Raw genomic sequence first — 21,270 nt, 5'->3', positions numbered from 1 at the left:
AGCATGTGACCAGCTGGGAGTGGGATAAGGCTTAGGTGGAGACAGAAAAGGCACTGAACTTGTGGCAGGGAGACATGAACTGGAAGTGTGTTCCTGTGGATGGCAGCATCTTGCACCAAAAGGCTCTGAGCCTCCATGACCACTTCAGACCTTCCAACACAGATGAGGACCAGCCTGCCAAGGAATTTAAAACCAGCCCAGCTTGGCTTAACAGCTTTAAGACCTGCTTCAACCTGAAGAACGTCTGGACAGCAGGGGAGGCTGTATCTGCCGACAAAGAGTCTGCAAAAATGTATCCTGTGCAATTAAAGTGGCTGCTGGATGACAAGGCGTATCTTCATGAACAAATCTCCAGTGCAGACGAGACATGGTTTTTCTGGAAGAAAATGCCTAAGCGGACATAAATTGACACAGATGAAAAGCAAGCCCCTGGCTTCAAAGCTGCAAAGGACTGAGTGACTGTGCTGCTCTGCAGCAATGCGGTTAGAGAGTAGCAAGCCAGACTTGCTGTCCGGGTCTCAAAATCCCTGTGGCCCAAAAGGCAATGACAAGAATCTGCATCATGTGTTTTTGCACAAAGGCCTGGGTGACTTCTTTATCATTTCTGGTCTGGTTCCACAACTGCTTATTTCCAAAGGTGAGGCATTACCTCAAGGAGAAACAACTGAAGTTTAAAGTGATGCTGCTTGTGGACAATGCTCACGAGCATTCTGAGGAACTCCACTTTGCATGCAGCGAGGTAGAGGCTATCTTCCTCCCTCTGCCCCCACAATATGACCTTCCTCATCCAGCCTTTGGATCAAGGTGTGGTTTGCTACTTTAAGTCTGTTTAAACGAAGCTCACTGTGCTTCATCCCGGGGGGTCCCGGGGGGCTACCGTGCGGCATGGGCTGAGTCCAGTCCAAGGTCGAGGGTGTGGTATGGAGGCTGTCTGTCAAGGCTGAAGCGGGGTCCAAGGCAAGGAGTCGGGTGTGTTCAGGAACTCTGGCAGAAGAGCAGGACAGGGTGCCAGCAGGAACAGGTTACCAACAATGTTGCTCTCGCAACCTGCGACTGGGCTGGCTGGCTTTTATCTGCCCTGAGGCATAGGGCAGTCCTGGTCCACAGGTGACTCGCCTCTCCTGGCCTGGAGGCGAGCACTCCTCCTGCGAGAACTTAGTTCCCTCCGCCTCTCTGCCCTGAGCCTCTGCAGCTCAGGAGAGGCTGGAGGGTTACTGGACCCAGAGGCAACCTCACCTTCCCCTGATGGGAGTGGAGCACCTGCAGGCAATGGGTCCTTGGTCACCTCTGGAGCCAGAGCAGATTCAGGCTGGTGTCTGCTCCTGAGGATCCGGCACAGATTAGGGCCCTTCAGGTTCAAGCCCCAGCCCCGGCTCAGCTGGTTCTGGAGGCAGGGACTCCTGTGCAGGCTGGGATTCCTCAGGTTAAACCTCTGAATCCGATTCCCAGGCCATCACACTCACTTTATCCTGGATGATCAACGCAATGGATGCTGATACAGGTCTTGACCTCACAGCATGCTGGAAATCTTTCAACATTGCCCAGTGCGTCACTTCCAGTGGATGCAATCAAGCGTGGAGCAGTGAATGAACACTGTTGGAACTTGTGGAAGGAATGTGTGCACAATTTCAAGGGATTCCCAAGCATTGCCATTGAGATGAAGGACATTGTGCAGATGACTAGGCAAGTGGGTAGTGATGGCTTTGTTGACCTCATCCAGAAAGAAGTGGAAGAGCTAATTGAGGGCCAGCAGGTATTGACTGTTGAAGAGCTGGAGGAAGTGGTCAGATCAAGTTGAGAATGAGAAGATGAGGATGGTGAGCATGAGCCAGCAAGCCATAAAATATGCAAATGATCTGATTGCAGAGCTTGATTGCTCCATGGACCGCCGCCTCAAGATTATCCGTGGGATTACAGACACACTGAAACTCTTAAATGTTTGACGAGATCAAAAGGCAACAGTAGCAGTTGTGAATCACCATGTTCATCAGAAATAAATAATAATAATAATAATAATAATAATAATAATAATAATAATAATAATTTTTATTTATACCCCGCCCTCCCCAGCTAAGGCCGGGCTCAGAGCGGCTTACAAGCAATAAAGAAACAAGTCGAATGATTACAACTTAGAAACAAAATTAAAATACAACATTAAAATATTGAAACATTAAAATATTAAAATGTAGCCTCATCGTAGGAGGAGAAGGAAAAGAAAAAAGAAAGGGAGGGAGGGAGGGAATCAAATTGGCTCCAAGCCAAAGGCCAGGTGGAACAACTCTGTCTTACAGGCCCTGCGGAAAGAAATCAGATCCTGCAGGGCCCTGGTCTCATGAGGCAGAGAGTTCCACCAGGCCGGAGCCAGAGTTGAAAAGGCCCTGGCTCTGGTTGAAGCCAATCTAACTTCCTTAGGGCCCGGGACCACTAGGGTGTTGCTATTTATGGACCTTGAGGCTCTCCGTGGGGCATACCGGGAGAGGCGGTCCTGTAGGTACCAGCAGATGATGTGCCCATGCAGTCCACCTCTGGATCTGAACCACAGCCAAGCACTTCTTCTGGCTACTGGTCAATTCCCCTGGTCCTCATATCATAGAATCATGGAGCTGTAGAGTTAGAATGGATCCCAATGGTCATCCTATAATGCAGGAATCCTGCCCACAGCCATTCCAGGGTGGGCTGAAACCACCAACCTTCTGTTTAACAGCCAGATGCACTGAAGCATCATCCAGTGAGGGAGACATAGTGTGTGGAATCATAGAACTGTAGAGTTGGAAGGGACCACAAGGGTCATCTAGTCCAACCCCTGCAATGCTGGAATCCTTTGCCCAACATGGGGCCCGAACCCACAACCCTGAGATTAAGAGTCTCACACTCTACCAACTGAGCTAGGAAGACTGAGAGCTGCTGTTGTCCCTCACTGTGTTTTAAACTTTTCTAGCCCCCCGCCCAGTTTTCTAGGGGGTGCTCTGGTGTTACATTATTTTGCTCGTATGTGTGATGACCAGGACCATAACCCCTGTGTAAGTGAGCTGCATGCACACACTCAAGCTTTATTTATTTTAACCTCACTTTCACATTAAACGTTAAGGGATATATCTATCACCCAATGCACAAGGCGTCACATTTACAAGCTGTGTAACCACAACCCCTCACCCCAACAAAATATTTTTATCATTGTTTGCATTGTCATATTTGTTTGTCTTGTCAGTGAACATGGTAAAGGGAATAAAAAGTTTATTTTTTAAAATAAGAGCGTTGCTTAAGGCGCTTGGAGTGGGAATTCAAGCTTCTTTGCTGACTTGCAAGCTAAGGTGTGAGTGAGCAGAATAATGCAGTGTGCCTTTTTTAACCTCATGGTAATCTTCTTCAGTCACATGCAGATTTAAACCCTTCAGGGATAGGAAGATTTGTACTGCTTCAAGTATAGATCTTTTCCTGGTGGGGGAAAAATGCTAAAAGTCATTTGCAGTTGTGAAGTGAGGTCTTTTTGTTTTTTGTTTTTTTTAGCTGCCCCATATGATAAAACTGTAATTACAGTATTTTCAAAGGTACAAATGCTTAGGCCTGGAAGACTGCTCCCCCACAAACAAACAAAACCAAAGAACAAACAGAGCATGGGCGCAATTTTATAAATATATCCTCCATCCAAAAAAGAGGAAACACATCAAATAAGGGGACACCAGATTTGCATAAAACGTGCCCATGCTGATTTATATGCATAGATGCAAAGTTAGAAATTTTCACAGTAATGTAAATAGCAATTTAATACATCTCACCATGGATGGAAGTTGTGCCTTCTGTCAGGTGCTAACTGCTGATGGACAGCTTCAAGGCCCTGATCTTCCTTCTTATGGCCGTTTATCTGTCCTGTCTTCTGTAAATTAGGACTTATGCCCACCATAAATTTATGCCAAACACCCAGATCAAAAAGTCTGGAAAGTTTCCCCAGAGACTGTTCAGTCATTTTAGGCCTCCCTAATGATCGTTAATCTGGAAGTATGCTCAAGAATGGGAGCCACTTGGCCACCCACAAAGGTGCAATCCACCACTATTAAAATCTATAGCAGTTGTATCATCAATATATAGTGGAGATGATGTGTTCTATTCATGTAGTGTCTAAGACTACATGCTTAGGCTTTTGTAGGATGTTAGCAATAGCGTCCCACTACGTGCATTTAAAGAGGTGGGCATGACTCCATAGTTTTCGCTTCTGTAATTTTTAAAGATGTGCTGTGATTCTTAACTGCTCTTTTAATTGTCTTGGAATTGATTGCGTTTTAATTGCATTGTGCCCAGCTCTAAAATAATATGATAAGCAGTGGGTCAAAATATGCTTATTAATTAAGTAATGTGGAAGCTTGTTGCTGCATGAGATTCATACTGGGTAACTCAAATTGTTTCAACACCCAGATTCTGTCTTTTATGTAATACAGAATCCTAAAGGCTAAAAACTTTGAGGAGTGTTCACTTTATCTAATAATAATAATAATAGAAATGCTTTGCCTAGGCAATGATAGAATGAAATGTAATTTCTCAGCCCAGTGAGATATGCAGTTACTCCAACATCATCTGATTTTGCTTTGTTTTCTAATTGTATTAAATAACACAGTGAGTGCTTCTTTAAGCAGTTGGGCTTTAGGACCCAGCACTGCTTAGAGAGTTCCTCTTTTAATCTTGTGTGATTTGCCTTTGAAGAGGGAAGTGGCTAAGAGACAGTGGGCTTTAAGTTCTTCTTACCATACCTATGTGTCAACAACAGGACTATCAAATTCATGCCTTCTTTATCCAGAGTGGAGTTCATGTGAGGATCCACTCAGTGCCAATGCTTCAGCCAAGACTGCCATTGTTTCACGTGTGGAAATTAATCCAGGTTAGAAATAACTTCAGTTGAGTTTTCTTTTATATGTTTGAGATCTCAGCTTATTGGGTTTTCTTCTTCTTCTTCTTCTTCTTCTTCTTCTTCTTCTTCTTCTTCTTCTTCTTCTTCTTCTTCGTTAGTCCAGCAAAAATAGAATGAATTAAAACTTTATTTGACTTCTGGATTAATTTTACTCCTAGCTGTAATAATTTCCTAAGTACTTTTGCTGCTCTGACCTATTAAACTTGAGGATAGTATTGACGTTGGCTTCTCAGAAGTTCATTTCAAATGGTTCAAAACCTTCCGAGAAAATAAAATTCATTATAGTACAGTAGTGTATTATGCAAACCTCTGGAATATATTTGAAAGTCCAACAGTTAATTTATGAATAATAATCAGGTATCTGAATGGTTTAAAATAGTGGGTAAACATAAGGATTATTTTAAAAACAGTTTGAACATATTATCCATTTCTCCCCTTTCCTCCCATTGCTTCCTTTTACCAATAAATACTCAATAGGGTCTTTCTTCATAAGAGTTTTATTAAAAGAGTCTTGGGATTCAAAGGTCTTGAAACAGCATATGCATGTAGGCTTTTGCAATTTGACCTCAAGTTCAAATTCAGATTAAGGATGAGAGGAATAAAAGCTTACTTTCATAAATGTGCTTTCATTCCAGGTGGATGTTTACTATGGTATAATTATTCATAAACTCAGTTGCTGTTGGTATTCATAATAACAATATTAGCATAGCAACAGCAGTGTGTGTGACATTTTACAGAATACAAGAGGGCAGGTCCCTGCCCCAAGAAGCTTACAATCTAAAATTCAACACAGAAGAAGCAACAAAGGAAGAGAAAAAGTGGAGACAGGAATCTGTGATTGTTTCAGGGGGTTGTGCCAAAAACCTAATAAAAGCAGGTGAGTTTTGAGGAGGGATCCAAAAGAAGTAAAAATGGACAGAATCTCAACACACATTCTGGAAGGTAGTTCCAAACATACATGGCAGCAAGCTTGAAAATGAAGGGTCTTTTAAGGAAGCAGCAGATCTTTGGAAGAAGGTGGAACTGGAGGAGTAAAGGTCATAGAAGGGGATGTGTCAGGAGATAAGCTGGGCAGGGAAGCTCCTGGATCCAGAATCCAGAGCAGATTGACAACAGCAGTGAATGATGTTGGTATCCGACGGTTCATCCAGATTTCCCCTTGTTTCACACTTTACAGGCACAGGTCTGTATACAAGCATTTTTGTTTCTGTTTTGTCCCTCTGCTTTCCCTGGGAAAACCTGCTGTTAACTGCAGAATTGGAACTTGGTTCTTGGGTTTTCTGCAAACTGCTGTTTGTTCCCATTCAGCAGTAAACATTGGGTTTCTCTGGGGAAAGTGGTGGGACGAAAAAGAAAAATAGCCCTGCTCAGACATGGGCTTTAAAACATGGGAAGCGTGGTGCAAAAGGAAGTCTGGATGAGCCCATAAAGGGTCCAATCTGAGACAATGGGAGGAAAGAGAAGAGGCAATACCAATAGCCTAGGTGATAGTTTCCGGTAAAGGAGGAGACTTGTCAGCATCTTGCTTGAGATTGTGTGATTCACTGGCCTTTGAATCTTACAATGTACTTGAAGTACATTGTTGCCTTTCTGTTTCCAAACTTGCCAGATCTGAGCTGATTCAGCTTTGTCTCTTGTCCTGCTATTGCAACGCCTTCTACCCAGAACAGATCCTGAAAAGGCTCTGAGCCATATTCCCGAAGTGCACTATAATCAGATAGCGCAGGGTGCAGCAGCTTTTATATTTTCCATATCTAAAGCAGCTCCAAGAGACTCACAGACTCTGGCAACATTATATGATATTGTTGGAGTAAAGATAGCAAACATATTGTATGTCTTTGTAAACGTATGTCCCTTAATATTGCATCTCCGTAAATATTGAGTGGTGATCTGAGATCAGTCCATTATTCCCCCATATTTCTTCCATATTTCCATTCCTGCTATAGATCATTTTCCTATACCACTCGTAGGTTTTTCTGCCTAGCATAATTAAATGTCTTGTAGTAGGGATAGGGTACAATATCATAGTGATCATGATCAGTGGTGTCTTTATCACATACTGAAATAAGCATTGTAATGGGAATGATACTTTTTTTATATATGTAGAAATGAACCTGTCAGCTTAGGAACACCAAAAAAGGTTGCTGACACTTTAGTAGCCCAAACTAGAGCCAGGGCCAGATGAGCTGGAACAGAAACAGCCCACCAACAGCAGCATCAATTACAGAAAACTAATGATTTGGCACTTGACCAAACTGCTGTTTACTGTTAGTATAAGACATAAGGTTTAGATTATATGGAATGCCTCCATGCATGTTTCCACAGGCAGTAGCTGGTTCCAAAAGCAGACCAGCAAAAATAACTTTAGAGTCTCTGGCCAGAGTTTCTCACTCATATGGTCCCAGCTCAGATGAATTGGGTTGAACGTAAACAGCTTTTATAATCTTCTTCACAGCTGTATGTAAAATGTAGATGATTGTTCATATCAATTTAGAGCACTATAACTTTATAAGGCATGGGAGCGATGTGGTCTATAAAAAGCAATTTGTCCATACCAATGCAATTAGTTGTCATTGTGTTCCAGCAACAAAGATGTATTCTAATAAAATGCTGGTGTTCAAAGCACCAGTTTAACAAAGCAGTTTTTTCCCCCTGTAGGTATACTGAAACTCTTAAAAGCACTGAAAGGGAGAGGAAAAAAACAGCTATTTATGTTGGGGAAACCAACCTGTGCTGGCAAAATGCTAACATGAAATTGCAAATGCAACAGAAACTTCCATTTGTTTAATAGTCAATTACTACTGTCCCTGGATTTGTGAATATGGGATTTAGATTAAGACCTCATGGTGAACAGATGGACTGATTGCAGGGCTCTGAACAATATGTCCTACTGCTTCCCCGCTCCTTGTTTTCTGAGTTATAATCAAGTTTCCTTACACCCTGCCACTCAGCAACAATAACAGTGGAAGTAATGCTAGCAGAGTCCCTTCAGATATGCATCTTTTCCGCAATGCCCTTATGTAGATAGAGCTTATTTTTCCAATCCCCCACCCCATGCTGTTCTTAGAATCATACCACATGGAGCTGATTGTAACAGGGCATTTGCGGTTCCTGGTATCTGTATACCCACTGGAATGTTGTAGCCTTTTTACGAATCCCCAGGGATTACCGTAATAAGTCTGTCAGCATTTTCTAACACATCCCACTTTCAGAGATTTATAACTGCATCTCAGCCTCACAGCACCTTAACTCCATGAACATAATATGAACTTCTAACCAATTTAAACCAACCTAGAATAAAACTCAGCACAAACTAAACCCTAAATAAGTCTAGCAACAGCAATTAAATGTTCACAGTACTGCAGGAAAAGTCAGGAAGTATTTAACAATACTCCATGGAAAGGTACCCCCCCCCCCAATATATTTCTATCCCCAGCAGTGCTTATATCAACATTGGGGGTGGGGAGCAACTAGTGTGTAATTATACAGATCTGGTGGTTGTCAGTTTTTAAAGCAAGAAGAAATGGGATTTCAGTTAACAGGTGAATTGTGCTATATATAGAAGAAGGAGGCTGTTGGTGTTAGGAGGAATTCAGCACTGCTTGAAGGCATCAGTAGCCCATTTAACTCACCCCTGGCTTGGAGGCCACTTTCCAACTCTCATCCATCTCCCCAATAAGGGAGTAAATTATTCCAACTTCCCAGGTATAATGACCCCCCTCCTTCTCTCCTGTAGGTTCTCCCAACTTCCCCAGAGCCAATTGTGGGGAATGCACAGTGGAGGGGGGGGGGAGTCCCATTGTGCAAGTGGAAGACTTGCTGGCACGGCTTAATAATTGAATCCTGCCCATGATGATGGTGATGATGATGATGATGATGATTGCTGTTAGTATATTGAGGAACACAGACTCTATAGTTGCACTAAATATATTTTGAAAGTTTCCAACTCCCTACATCAACCTTTGGTAAAGGGGTTGTTAGAACTTTCAGTCACAACTTTACAGGGAAAAATAGCTCGCCATGAGAATGGTATTTTTGGTAACCTTGCTTTTTCCTCTAATATTTCTCCAACCTTCCTTTGTGCTTTTAACCCCAGACAGTGTTTTTAAAACAATAAGGGAGAATTAGAGACCCTTTAATATTGCCATATCTGGCATCTTTATTGTAGCATTTTATAAACGCTTTGCAGATACCGGTTTTAGATTTAGGACTGACATATACAATTCTATGATTCTGAGAGCCTGTCCAGAAAAAAAAATGATTTAAAACTAATATACAAAGTGGCCTTAAATTTGAAAAAAAATAATAATGATATGATTTGATACATGTTTGAGGAGTAAACATCAAACAACTAAACAGAATAGCTACGAAGTTCACAAAAGTAAATTCACTTGAATTCGCAAATTTATTTAGAACTGTGGCTATAAATACGGGGCTTATATAGATATTCATCAGAGGTAGGTCTAGCAGAAGAGTAAGTCAACCGTGATTTTGCAAGCCTGGTCTCTTGTAACATGCAAATTGACTTAAGATGGCAGGGGTGAATGCTTCTGTTCTGCCACCAATTTTGCTCTACAGTGCAACCACTTTTTGTTATCTACTCTAATGCCCTTCATCATCTGTGATGTTCTCCAGTAGGATTCTGTCACGGGTTTGTTTCATTGCGTTATTTGTGGGAGACTAAAACAAATAACAGGCCAACCCAGTTTGTATTCTCTCCACTATGAACAGATTGTTGTTGGAGCCAGGGTGCTTCCAGACACTCAATATTTTGTGGGAGGAATTCAAGAGCATACCAGAAATTTAGGTAACCCAAGTGGTGGGGTGGGGAACTCATAGGCCAATCTCGGGCCAAAATACCATTAAGAAAAATTAAACTTGCCAAATGGAAGGAGGTGACATCAGCTGATAGGCACAGTGCCAGAGTTTGGTTCTGCTTTAGCTGCATTATCTCATCAGCTGATGAGCAGGGGTTAAATCCTGCTCAGTTGGTTGTCCCTGCTGAGAACAGGGACATGTAGCCAAAGCTCAGTGCTTTGTCTTAATATCCTGCTGCAAACAGCCCCATGCTGCTCTTTAAACCTGCAGTTTTGGATGTTACAAAAGCAGCTTGGTGTTGCTTGCAAATGCGTTTTAAAACAGCCTCTGAAAGCGGTCCAGTGGTGCACTTTGAAGTCCTGACATCAGGTGATTTTTCTTGCCTGCTAGCCAGAAGAAGCTACCTTAGTTCAATAAATACAGAATACAAATACTTATTATAACAAATCCACTTAAAACAATAACATACCTTTAGCAGTTAGGAAAGTGATGGGCAAATGCACTGAAAAGTGTGGGATGAAGGAATGATTGGGGAGAAGATATATAAATGCCCCACAAGCAAATCAGGATGAATGTTTCTTGTCACACAACTACCCTGAAAATGAATCAAATGAGTGTTCAATAAAGACTGAGCATAGTCTATCTTTTGTATAAGCAAGTCAGAATGAACTATTAATTAACTATTAATGAACTTTTTCAGGTGCATATACCATGGGGTACATGTAATGTTGTAAATAGTAATAGTGCACATAGCCATCATGTCCCACCATGCATTGAGAATTACCATTTTAGTGAGTGTGTAAACTGTTCCACTGACTTGAAATTTAGAAGGCCAGGTAAAATGGAGAAGTTTTAAATATCAAAAGTCCAATACATATGCTATAGAGAGAGCATCTGTCTTTCTCATCCACCATAAAGCCTGGGAGAGGCACCAGGCAATTACTTAGGGAGCTCTGCAATACTTGCTAGCAGCATGGAATAAATTCAACACAAACTGGACACCATATTAGGGGAAAGGTCAATTCCATTAAAATAGAATTGCATATTCAAAATTGGAGTTATTTGGTTACTGCTTACTTAACAAGAGTCAAATCAGCAGGCTATAGTTAAAGGATCAATTTTATTTTGAAAGTACCTGAAAACATACAGCCTTCCTCATTATTTTGACATCATTTCCCAAGTTACATTTAAGAGCTGGTGAAAGTATGATTTGTAGTTTGTATTCAATAGCATCATTAAAACTGTATATCTACCCAAAATGTGTGTGAGAGAGTGAGTGGCTATTCCCTCTTCTATTCTACTCAGCCTAATCTTAATAAACTTACTTGGCTTTTATGAAGTTGCATGAAATCACACTGAATGGGGGACACAGCCTGGAGTTTTGTCCTGATCTGTAGGCCCATGTGGTATGGTGCAGGGGTACCGAAGGAAGAAGTCGAAAATGACAGAATGGCCAATTTTAGTGCGTTATTAAAGAAAGGTGTAAACTTACAACACAGCCTTCAGAGCCCTGCTGCCTTTATAGACTTGGGACAGATACTGAAGCAGCAAGCAGTCATCATGACTTGTCCGAACCCAGGAAACAAATAGCAATTACTTATATGGAAGCAAACTGTGTAAGCTGGCATCAGTAGTCCATTTCATTCACCCCTGGCTTAGAGGCCACTTTCCAACTCTCATCCATCACCCCAATAAGGAAGTAGCTGGCACCCAACCAGTGTGAGACACCTTCTCCCTCCTGACTAGCTGAGCCTCCCAAGCCCACAGATAAACAGCATCAAAGGAAGCCAATCAACATATATCAAAGCAGATGAATAAACTTATGTGAGTTCATTCTTGCAGTAGCTAACCATTAGTCCCGGGGTTATATTGACTGTCAAGATACAGGCTTTCTGGAACATTTTCAGCATTTGGTTCTACACAAGTATGTTAAGATGTGCACTAAGACTTGTGGGGTTCCAAATTATAGAGTGTATCATTCCTATCTACTTTCCCAACAAAATAAGACACTGCTATATGCTCCAAGGACTAGAGGCAGATTAGTTATTTCAGAGATTTGAAGAAGGGTGTTAGAGAATGGGCATTTATTGACTGTGGCATGTAGACTTCAAAACCCTGGAAACCTGTTTCTCCACACACAGCAATGGGACAAAAGAAATGAGTATGTGTACCATTGGTGATGTTGCATCTGTTGTTCCAATTTCTGCTCTGAAGACTGACTTCAGTCTTGTTCACGGGAAAGGCAAGGGGATGTGATGTTATTAGTCTTAAATATATATTGGAAAACGGTCTAATCACAGATAGTACAATTAAATTTGCAGAACACTGCAATCCTTTAGCCACTTACCCAAGTACAAGCCTCACTGAACTTGGACTTATTTCTGAGTAGGCTATATATATAATAGACTAGACTATATATATAATAGACTATGTATGCACTGTATACAGCTTTATTTTAGCTGTATTGTGCTGAAAATGAATGTGAGGGCATGACAGAAACGTAGGATCACTGTAATGTGGTGTTAGTATTGTATCTGTGTGTTTTAAGTCAGTTGTCCAAACTTAGCTTCAATAATAATATGACAAAGTGGCATTATGCAAACTGCTGTTTGAAACCAAGATGCTCCTCAGATTCCATTAATTTCAAAGGTACAGCAACATACATCAGCATGAGGTGACTGCATAATAGGAGAGAGAAGAAGGCATGGAAATGGGGGTGATCTGTGCGCAAGGTAGAGTTGAGAAAAGTAAAGAGGAAGGTGGAGGGGGAAAGGGAGTGGAGGTGAAAATGGACGTGGCCAAGGGGACATAGGGAATGGGGTTGAAGATGAAAGCAGAGACATGAAAAGGTCTAAATAATAGGAGAGGACAGTGGCTCCATAACTGGGCAGAAGGTGAAAGGGGTGCTGCTTGGTTGCATTGTGTGGGTCTGTAAAGATGCAAGTTCATTGTTTGTGCCCAAGGGAGTGACAGAAGGCATGGGGAGAAGGTGAAAATGGGGAGGCAGGATAGAAGAAAGAAGTCTGGTTGGGGAGATGAACAGTGAGCTTAGTAGTTGCACAGGGTGGGGTGTGAAGGGAAGCTCATGGTAGTTCATTTGTGTGGGCTAGGAGGGGTTGGTGAGTAGAGTAATCAGGGATGCAGGCCCTAGTATGTTCACTAGATTCTCTCTGTGTCTCTGTCTCTGTCTCTCTCCCCAGTTAAAATTTCATACTCCCTTCCCAAGGATCAAGGATTCCTGGTGACTTTGGGAGGCAGCAGAAAGTGAAGGCAACTCAATTTCTCTCTCAAATAGGCATAGGGAAGGATTAGGGAATGTGTAATCTAGTCTGGCCATTGTATGATCTTATAACCACACAATGCTGAAGAGTGTTACAGGAAGGTTCCTTAAATCGAAAATGGATGTGCATTCTGGATGCATATACAGTGGTACCTCAGGTTAAGAACTTAATTCATTCTGGAGGTTCGTTCTTAACCTGAAACTGTTCTTAACCTGAGGTACCACTTTAGCTAATGGGGCTTCCTACTGGTGCCGCTGCACCGCCGCGGCGCAATTTCTGTTCTCATCCTGAAGCAAAGTTCTTAACCTGAGGTACTATTTATGGGTTAGCGGAGTCTGTAACCTGAAGTGTCTCTAACCTGAAGTACCACTGTATATAAAATGCATTGATGAAAATTACTAATTAAGATTTTAGGCAAAAATATTTTCACTGCTAGTTTAGAAAAAAGCAAAAAGAGCAATATCTTTTACTCCTCTTTATTTGTTTACCTAATAGATTAAACATAAGGTGGACTTAAGTATCCACTCCTCTAGTGCTGAGAGGCTTTAAACAGATTATTCCTTTCTGGTCAAATGATACATTGTAAATGATGGTAAGCTGCTGTACTCCTTTGTTGCTAATGAAGTGGGAAAAGCAAACAAAGAGCCCCTGGCAAAGGTTGATTGGACACACAGTATATTCAAGGAGCTAGCCCTGATTATCAGTGGAATATCAATTTGTCTTAGGGCTGCAGCACCTGCTACTAATTGCTGGTGAGAGCTCAGTGGTCACTGTATAGTTTACCCCACTCAGCTCATGTGGTGTGTGTGTGTGTGTGTGTGTGTGTGTGTGTGTGTGTGTCCAGTAGCTGCTGAGAGCAGGACAGCTAATTGCTATTGCTTTAATGCCAGTGAATCAGTGTGCTGAGCTAATAGCTGCAGATAGAGGGCACACTAATTCCTGCTTGGAGTGTATGGCTAGTTACTTGTGATGACTAAAGCGGCTGGAGTGCATAGCAGAACGTGGAAAATGTTTTTTGTGGCTTTCTGATATGAGAAGGTATTTTTTTTTACCAAAATTTTTTTTGATGTTGTTCAGGCTATGATTGTGATGAATATTTCTCATGCAAAGAGATTGCTGCGGTTCTGCACTTCACCTTGTTTACCTTGAAAAGAGAAAAAGGAAACCTCGTTCTTATGTGCGAGACACTCACTGTAAACAGGCTTAGCAGGAACAGAAACTTAATGCACAACCCAGCGTTGGCTAAGCATGAAACTTTCAGCTATTCAGTAAGTTGCTTTTCCCCACTTTAAACTGGCATTGATGGTAAACTACCTGAAGAGTGGAGATTCTCTCAAAGAGCGAAGTAATGTATCTAGCTTATGAATCATCTGCTTTGAGGTTTATAGCTGGAAGCCGGCAGTAATGAAGTGGTACTACTAACCATTTATTTTAGATGTTCAGTAGCTTCTCTCACCCGAGAAACTGTCTTCTGCATATTAACTTCTGTAGCATGCCTGCTTTTACTTGTTGTGTTTTGCTTCTTAAAATTCCTGTCTGTTGACAATTGCAGTGTAAGGCAGTATATGCTTGCAATTTTCTAGTGTGGTGTTGAAAGCAAGTTACCTTAATTATGGATTTGACTGTTCTGTGTTTTGTTTTTTGTCTGATGGAAATAGTTGAGAGGGCTGTTATCCAGAAAGAAGGGGCTGCATTTTACTTGTTGTCTAATGAGGCACCATTTGATCCATATATTAAGTTAATTGGAAAGCTGTTCAGAGAAAATATATGAGGTTGGTTTATTCATTGCAGCAATAAGCCCTTTGCATGAATATAAAATAGCTGAAGTAATAACTTCTTTGCAGAGTTCGTGTGTTTTACTTGTGGAACGTCAGCATACAATTTCCTAAACATGTGCACAGTTTTACTTTATATACACCCCAAAATGTGTCCAGCTATGGTGTGAAATTCAGTGTGCTTAACAGATATCCACATTATTCTGACAATCACTGTTGTTATTTTTGTTTATTATTATTAAGAGATATAACACTCGGCTAATTGGGTCATTCTTAGAAAATACTGTAGATCTTGCAAGTTTAAGTCTGCACCCATACTTTTCTGATTCTCACAGACAGCTAATTGTTAGAGCTGGTAAACGAATTTGGCAGGAGGTGAAGTTGATGCTTCTTCTGATAACAAAATAACAATTAATTTACACACTAGGGAGCTTTTTCAGCATTAACTGTGGCTAGCCTAACGGTATAGGGGAAAACCCCAACTTTCTATGTTACTTCCAGTTACTCAGGTCTAGTTATGGGTTCTCTCTCTCTCTCTCTCTCTCTCTCTCTCTCTCTCTCTCTCTCTCTCTCTCTCATGTTTGAAAGGGTTGTCTTATAGCTGATAAAGTGTTATTTGATGCTTCTATCCGGTTGTGGTGTTACTCTTGTTTCAGCAATATAATCTACCTAGGTTGGAGTCAGAGCCCTATGAAATAAGAGTGCAGTTTAGACAGCGTACTGTTCGGCTTAAAGACAAAGCACCTCTCTCTTTGCTGATGCAGTGATGTGCTTAGGGCTGGAATGTTAGCTTCAATCACTTTGCCTCACCAGTTATCCTTGAATGGTAAGCGTGCAGGCTGTAGCAAACTCTGGAATTTCCTCTGTGCTTTATAGTTATCTACTTGTCTTAAATCACTGGTTGGAATAATTGCATTGTCATCTCATGTCATCTTAGCTCAGGTGCAAGAGCTTTGCCTGGGGAGCAGTCGCCTGTAAAAATAGTGGCATTGAAGTTCTTAATAATATTTGAAAAGTGTTTTTTTTTATATTGGATTATTGATTTACCCATGTGTGTCTCTGGTATGTTTGTTGAAAATATTAGGTAGTGTTCAGTGCTGAATTAGTAGTCAGGATTAAGCAATAAGTTTGTGAACTATACAATAAAGGATACATTGATCCGTCAGTTAGAAGTGTTAGAGCCAAGTGCCAACAGGTGAGCAGATCTGACCATGTGAGAAGAGTTTAGGAGCAAACTCTAGATCAGGCATCCCCAAACTCAGCCCTCCAGATGTTTTGGGAGTACAATTCCTATCATCCCTAGCTAACAGGACCAGTGGTCAGGGATGATGGGAATTGTAGTCCCAAAACTGCTGGAGGGCCGAGTTTGGGGATGCCTGCTCTAGATGGATAGCCATGTTAGTTTGTTGCAGCAAAAGTTACAAAGATTCCTGTGGCAGCTTAAAAACAATTTTATTGTGGAACAAATGTATCCATAGTTGAGGAAGGAATATGTGTGAGTACTTAAAGTTTAGTATGTTATCAGTAGTCCAATGCATTTATGATTTCACACTTTGTGCAATATCACAATACAGATTCAAGCTATCCTAGACCTAATTGCCCATCTCTGCCTAAAGAGGCAGTTGCAGTTGCAGAACTAGTAGTTTTTATTCACAATTAACTAATCATGAATAAATGCTACCTCTTGATTCTGTAACCTGAATCACTAATGGACTAGAATCCCCTTACAATACTTAAAGACACATTCTCAAGATCATATAACAAAGGCTAGTGTATACACTTTAACCTAGCTCTCACTTCTCCCACTTCTATAACAAAACAGATTCAAACTCAGTAAAACATGATTTTTCTAATAATTTCACTGCACATTTATATCCTCAACATTACGTTAAATTCTGTTCCAGTTTAAATTTAAGTTTTTAATACATTATTACATTTATATTCCACTTTTCAACCAATAGTTTTCACAACTAAAATGGAAAAAACTTCATTATAATTATTTGAAAACCAATAACTAAAAGTTATCACTTCTGCTTCCCAAATCTGTCTTACATGTGTCCTATACTCCAGTTTCACTACCAAGATACTGTGAGAAAATTATTTTCCGTGAATGCTCTTTGCTTTCTAACCCTTGTGTAGTGATCTTGTGAATTCAAGTAGAAAAAGGAGAGCAAAACTGGAATTGAGGTCTCCGCCATGCAAGATGAGACCTCACATCCTGCATTGTTAAAATAAGATATTCACACTTCACTGAATTATTTCTGCCAATGCTGTATTTCCTTGCAATGCATAACAATGAGGGGGGGGGGTGGTTGAAGAATGCATTTGCTTTGGTGCATTCTTGTGTTCGTTTTGTGCCAGTTTCTTCTTGCCATCCAAATTGTGATCAAAAGTCGATACATTATGCCGTCCTGTGGAAATCAAGTGCACTATGCAGAAGTAAAGTTACATTTTTAAGTGATCCCCTTGTATCATCCTGTCCAAATGGCAGGAACTTCCATGACTCTTCTGTTCCTCCAGAGGCAAATATAAGTTCAGAGATTACAGTTCCCTTGCTCCCAAGGACCAGAAACCTATGTGCTATGAACTAGTTCAGGGCATGCACCCCAGGGCTGTGTGGGGAGGGGACTTTCTATACTTCCTTTCCTTGTTCAGGATTTAGAAACCACAAAATGTTAATATAAAAAATTGGAAATGCTTTGGGGCATTAAAAAAATGGAAATGCTTTTCAATAATTATTAGCCCAGTGTATATACTGTGATTAGTTTTCCAAGCAAACCCTACATGTATGGTGTGAAGCTCTGAAGAGAACAGCTGCTCCTAACTTGGTTGTTGAAATTTAAACATGCCTTCAGCATGTGGTAATTGATGGAAATCAGGATGCTCATCTGATTTGGACTGCCAGAAATAAAATGGCTATGTTGTACTCAGGTACTGCAAAAGGGGAATTCAGGGTGTGACATTAGAGGCCACAACTGAAATTTCACCATACATGTTACAAATTGTCAACAAAAATGGCAGCATCCTAGCAAGCTTCCATATTGCTAGTGGCTGCAGATGTATAATGGGTTTTTGTTTTTTTACTTATGAAATTTTCTGGAGTAATTAAATGTTTTTTATTAAAGTGTAGGCTGAAATTTTGATAAGGTGAAGTTGTGTGGACACAATATATATTTAAAAAATCATCAATGCATGAGCAATGCTAGTTCCACAATAAAATCCAGACTTTGAGAATCCTAAGGATAGATTCTCACAATGATGTGAATTCTGCTACACAATTTTCCTTTGAGCTGAAAATTTCAGAAAGTTTGCAATAATTCCCCTCTGAGGAGTCTATTCATGTGTTAAATGTTGCTAACCCTTTTATACGTTTATCTTCTCAATGAGTGGATCTACTTGCAAGTGTTGTGTAATATCAGACAAAGGAACCTATCTACTTCTGTGTGCCCAGAGTACTCCTTACTGAGAAATCTTTTTTGAGGAAGTTGAATTGTAGGATTCTTATATTGCTCAGCTAAGTAGCACAACTTAATGTGCAACAGAGTGGTGAAGCTAATATATGAACTGGCTCTTTAAAAGTTACAAAAACTCCACTGTGAATTGGTTTATTGTGTTTAGCAAGCTGTAGAAATTCTTCATGTGTCAAAATTTTATAAAACTAAACTTTAATCTTAAAATAACTTGATGTATGAACATTTGCTTTTAAAAGACCTCATTATCTAATAATATTATCTAGAGAAAACTAATGCCTTAGTGTCTACAGGCAGTATCATTTATCGATTTCCATCTGTTCATAGTTATTCAAGTATATGATTGTTCCAGCGGGTTTTAAATTAACATAAATCATTTAGCCAGTGCTGTAACAACTTTACTAGCTTGGCTGATCTAATTATTTTATTATCCATTTGCATTGTGGTTGTGTTTAGTAACTTCGGAAACAAATTGTTCCCTATTTGAAGTTTGCTCCAGTTCATAACTTGTATATTGTTAATCTTGGCTACTGATTGCACAAGATAACGATGTTTTTAATTATCTCAACCTTCTGTGGGCAAATGATCCCTTGGCCACAATCCAGAGCCCTCTTGGGCTCCGGTGCTCACATAATGCTCAGCACAAGCACAGACTGCCCTCCTCACTGGATTCCCTGACTTTGAAAGGAATGGAGCACCCCTTGCTTGTACAGAGGTTCAAGAGGTTTATCCTGCTGAAGTTGCATTTAGCAGTAGAGCCAGTGTGGTGTATAGAGCATTGGACTGGTATTAGAGAGCTGCTTTCAAATCCCTACTCCATCATGAAGCTCACTAGCTGATCTTGCACTGGCCACTGTCTGTCAACCTAGCCCTACATCACATAGTTGTTTTAAGAGCAGGGAAGAACTATGTGTGGCAATCTCAGCTCCTTGGTGGAAGGCCAGGATTGAAAAGTATACATAAACAAACAAGATAGTGTGAACGTAAGCAGTCCATGATGAATGGCAAACTTGCATCTATAAGGGGCTTTAGCCTGTGATGCTTAGGAGGGCTTCAAGCAGCTTCATTGTGAGATATTTGTATGTGTTTGCTGGTTAGTGGAGGATTCGGATTTATTTATTTACTTATTGCATGGCACATTGAATGGTGCTTTTTGAGCATTTGTAGTTACAACCCAAAACCCAAATTCTGTGTGGATGTTGCAGTAGCTATTCCCTCAGTGTTGAAAAGGGCAGCATACAAAGGCCTTTTATATGGCTACCCACACTTAAAGAAGTTGTATGACTTGGCCTCAGTAGTATATAACTCCTTTGTTGTATACTTCATTTGTTATTGAAACTGCATTTCCCCGAGTTCCATTTTCTTCACTAACACCAATGTATCATGTAGGAAACATAATCATTCAGCAAATGTAGTAAGAAAAGCCATCTAGAGATAAATTCAATGGGAAACCCACTGCAGTGGCCTTTTGCTTGTGACTGCAGTTCACTTGAACGTTATGGCTTCCATGTTCTTCCTTCTTGGGATGAAAAATACATCCTATAAGTTGCCATTCTAGCACATTCTAAAATAAATTTGCTTCTTGTCTTCTGAACGAATCCTTCTGGCAGTCCTTTGAGTTGTTGAAAGGATAATCTCTTAAGTTAAGGTGGTGAGTAGGGTTAGGCAGAATAGTGTTTGCTCAGGATGAAAGAAACACACTCAGAATTGAATTGTCAATTAGAAGTGACTTCCCACTGGATATGAATGTTCTATTGCCGAGAGATGTGTGATTTCTATTATTTAGAAGTTTCTTTCATTTCTGTATTCAGTGAAAGGAAAGCTTGAGCATGGCCAGTAGAATTAATAACAGCTTCCTGTGTAAAGGAAGACAGCCATGTACTTAATGAAGTGCATCATTCTAATAGCAAGTCCTCCTAATGAATGCTTTCCCTGTTGTTTTAGAAAGGAGCCAGAGTGACACTTCTCTGATTCTGGATCACTGAATCCGTATGGAAGCACAGTTTCTTTGTCTGAGAAGAGTCTCCTTTAATTTTATTTTAACATTCAGGATGCAAGTTTATTACTTACTTTACATTTCACATTTGGTGTGCTAGTGCAGGGTGTTACATTTTTAGCCATATAATTATTTGCTATTACAGTCAAAACTTGATGAGATCATATCAACTAATAGCTCAATGGAAGAAAAACATAACCCTCACTAAAGATGCCTGGAATAATGATAAAAGCATCAAGATTTGATACATTTGTTTTTCAGTGTTTATTTCCTGTGTACTTTTTTTAACAAAAAACATTTATGATAACAGCTGATGTAAGTATGTTAATGGCTACAGAATAATATCTCCTTGAAATATGAACAAATGAGTTTCAAATTAAGTGCAAAATGATATGCACTCACATAGTCCACATGATGTACTCTGAAGTGGTTGAAATTGCCAGGAAAATAAATCTTGGGGCTGGTAGTAGAAAAGGTAAATTCACTCTTAGGAAAGGTTTTGTAAATAATACATGGGTAAATTAATTGCAATATTATTTTATGACTTTAAAAAAATTTCAAGCTCATATAGAAGGTGATGGACCCTCCCAGCTCTCATCCTTTCCTTCCTTTCCTTCCTTTCTTCTCCCATTCTCTCACCCTGAGAGGTCTTTCCTTCCCTGTGTCTCTCACCCAAGTCCTTCCACCATCCATCCACCACCTTCATGTGTTTGTAATCCTTTGACCCCAAAATGGACCAAAGAAGAGAACACAAAGGAAGACAAAAAATATACAGTATACAGAAAAAATGCAGAATATCCGTCTGTTAGTTACATAGAGAAATAATTCCAAACATTTACTGTAGAATGACATCCAGATTATCTACTTTCTGTTAGGCAATATTTCCCCAATCTTGCAACCTGAATGTTTCAGATTAATTCATTTTTCTTTTCAGTCCAAACGGGGTTCTCTAATTATTGTTATTAGCTCAACCATTTCACCCTCCTGTTCTCACAATCATTTATCTATATTATTCTCCGACGTCTCTGCA

General features: G+C 40.4%; 1 protein-coding gene across 18 annotated transcripts in view; it reads left to right on the top strand.

Moving 5' to 3' along the window:
• Positions 1–21,270, top strand: part of PCDH15 (protocadherin related 15) — a gene marked incomplete at its 3' end in the record, with an annotated part of 626,354 nt that overhangs the window by 261,257 nt on the left and 343,827 nt on the right. Inside the window, exon 1 of one of the 18 annotated variants that reach the window (XM_081912936.1) lies at positions 4,749–4,870. The exons of 15 other annotated variants lie outside the window; for them this stretch is intronic. Of the gene's footprint in view, positions 1–4,748; positions 4,871–14,072; positions 14,268–14,325; positions 14,345–21,270 lie in introns of those variants that run through there. 2 more of the 18 variants (XM_081912933.1, XM_081912934.1) reach the window with 2 other exon arrangements.

The sequence above is a fragment of the Podarcis melisellensis genome, assembly GCF_964234715.1.
Source record: "Podarcis melisellensis genome assembly, chromosome: 5".
NCBI lineage: Eukaryota > Metazoa > Chordata > Lepidosauria > Squamata > Lacertidae > Podarcis > Podarcis melisellensis.
This window is presented reverse-complemented; position numbering and strand designations above follow the sequence as displayed.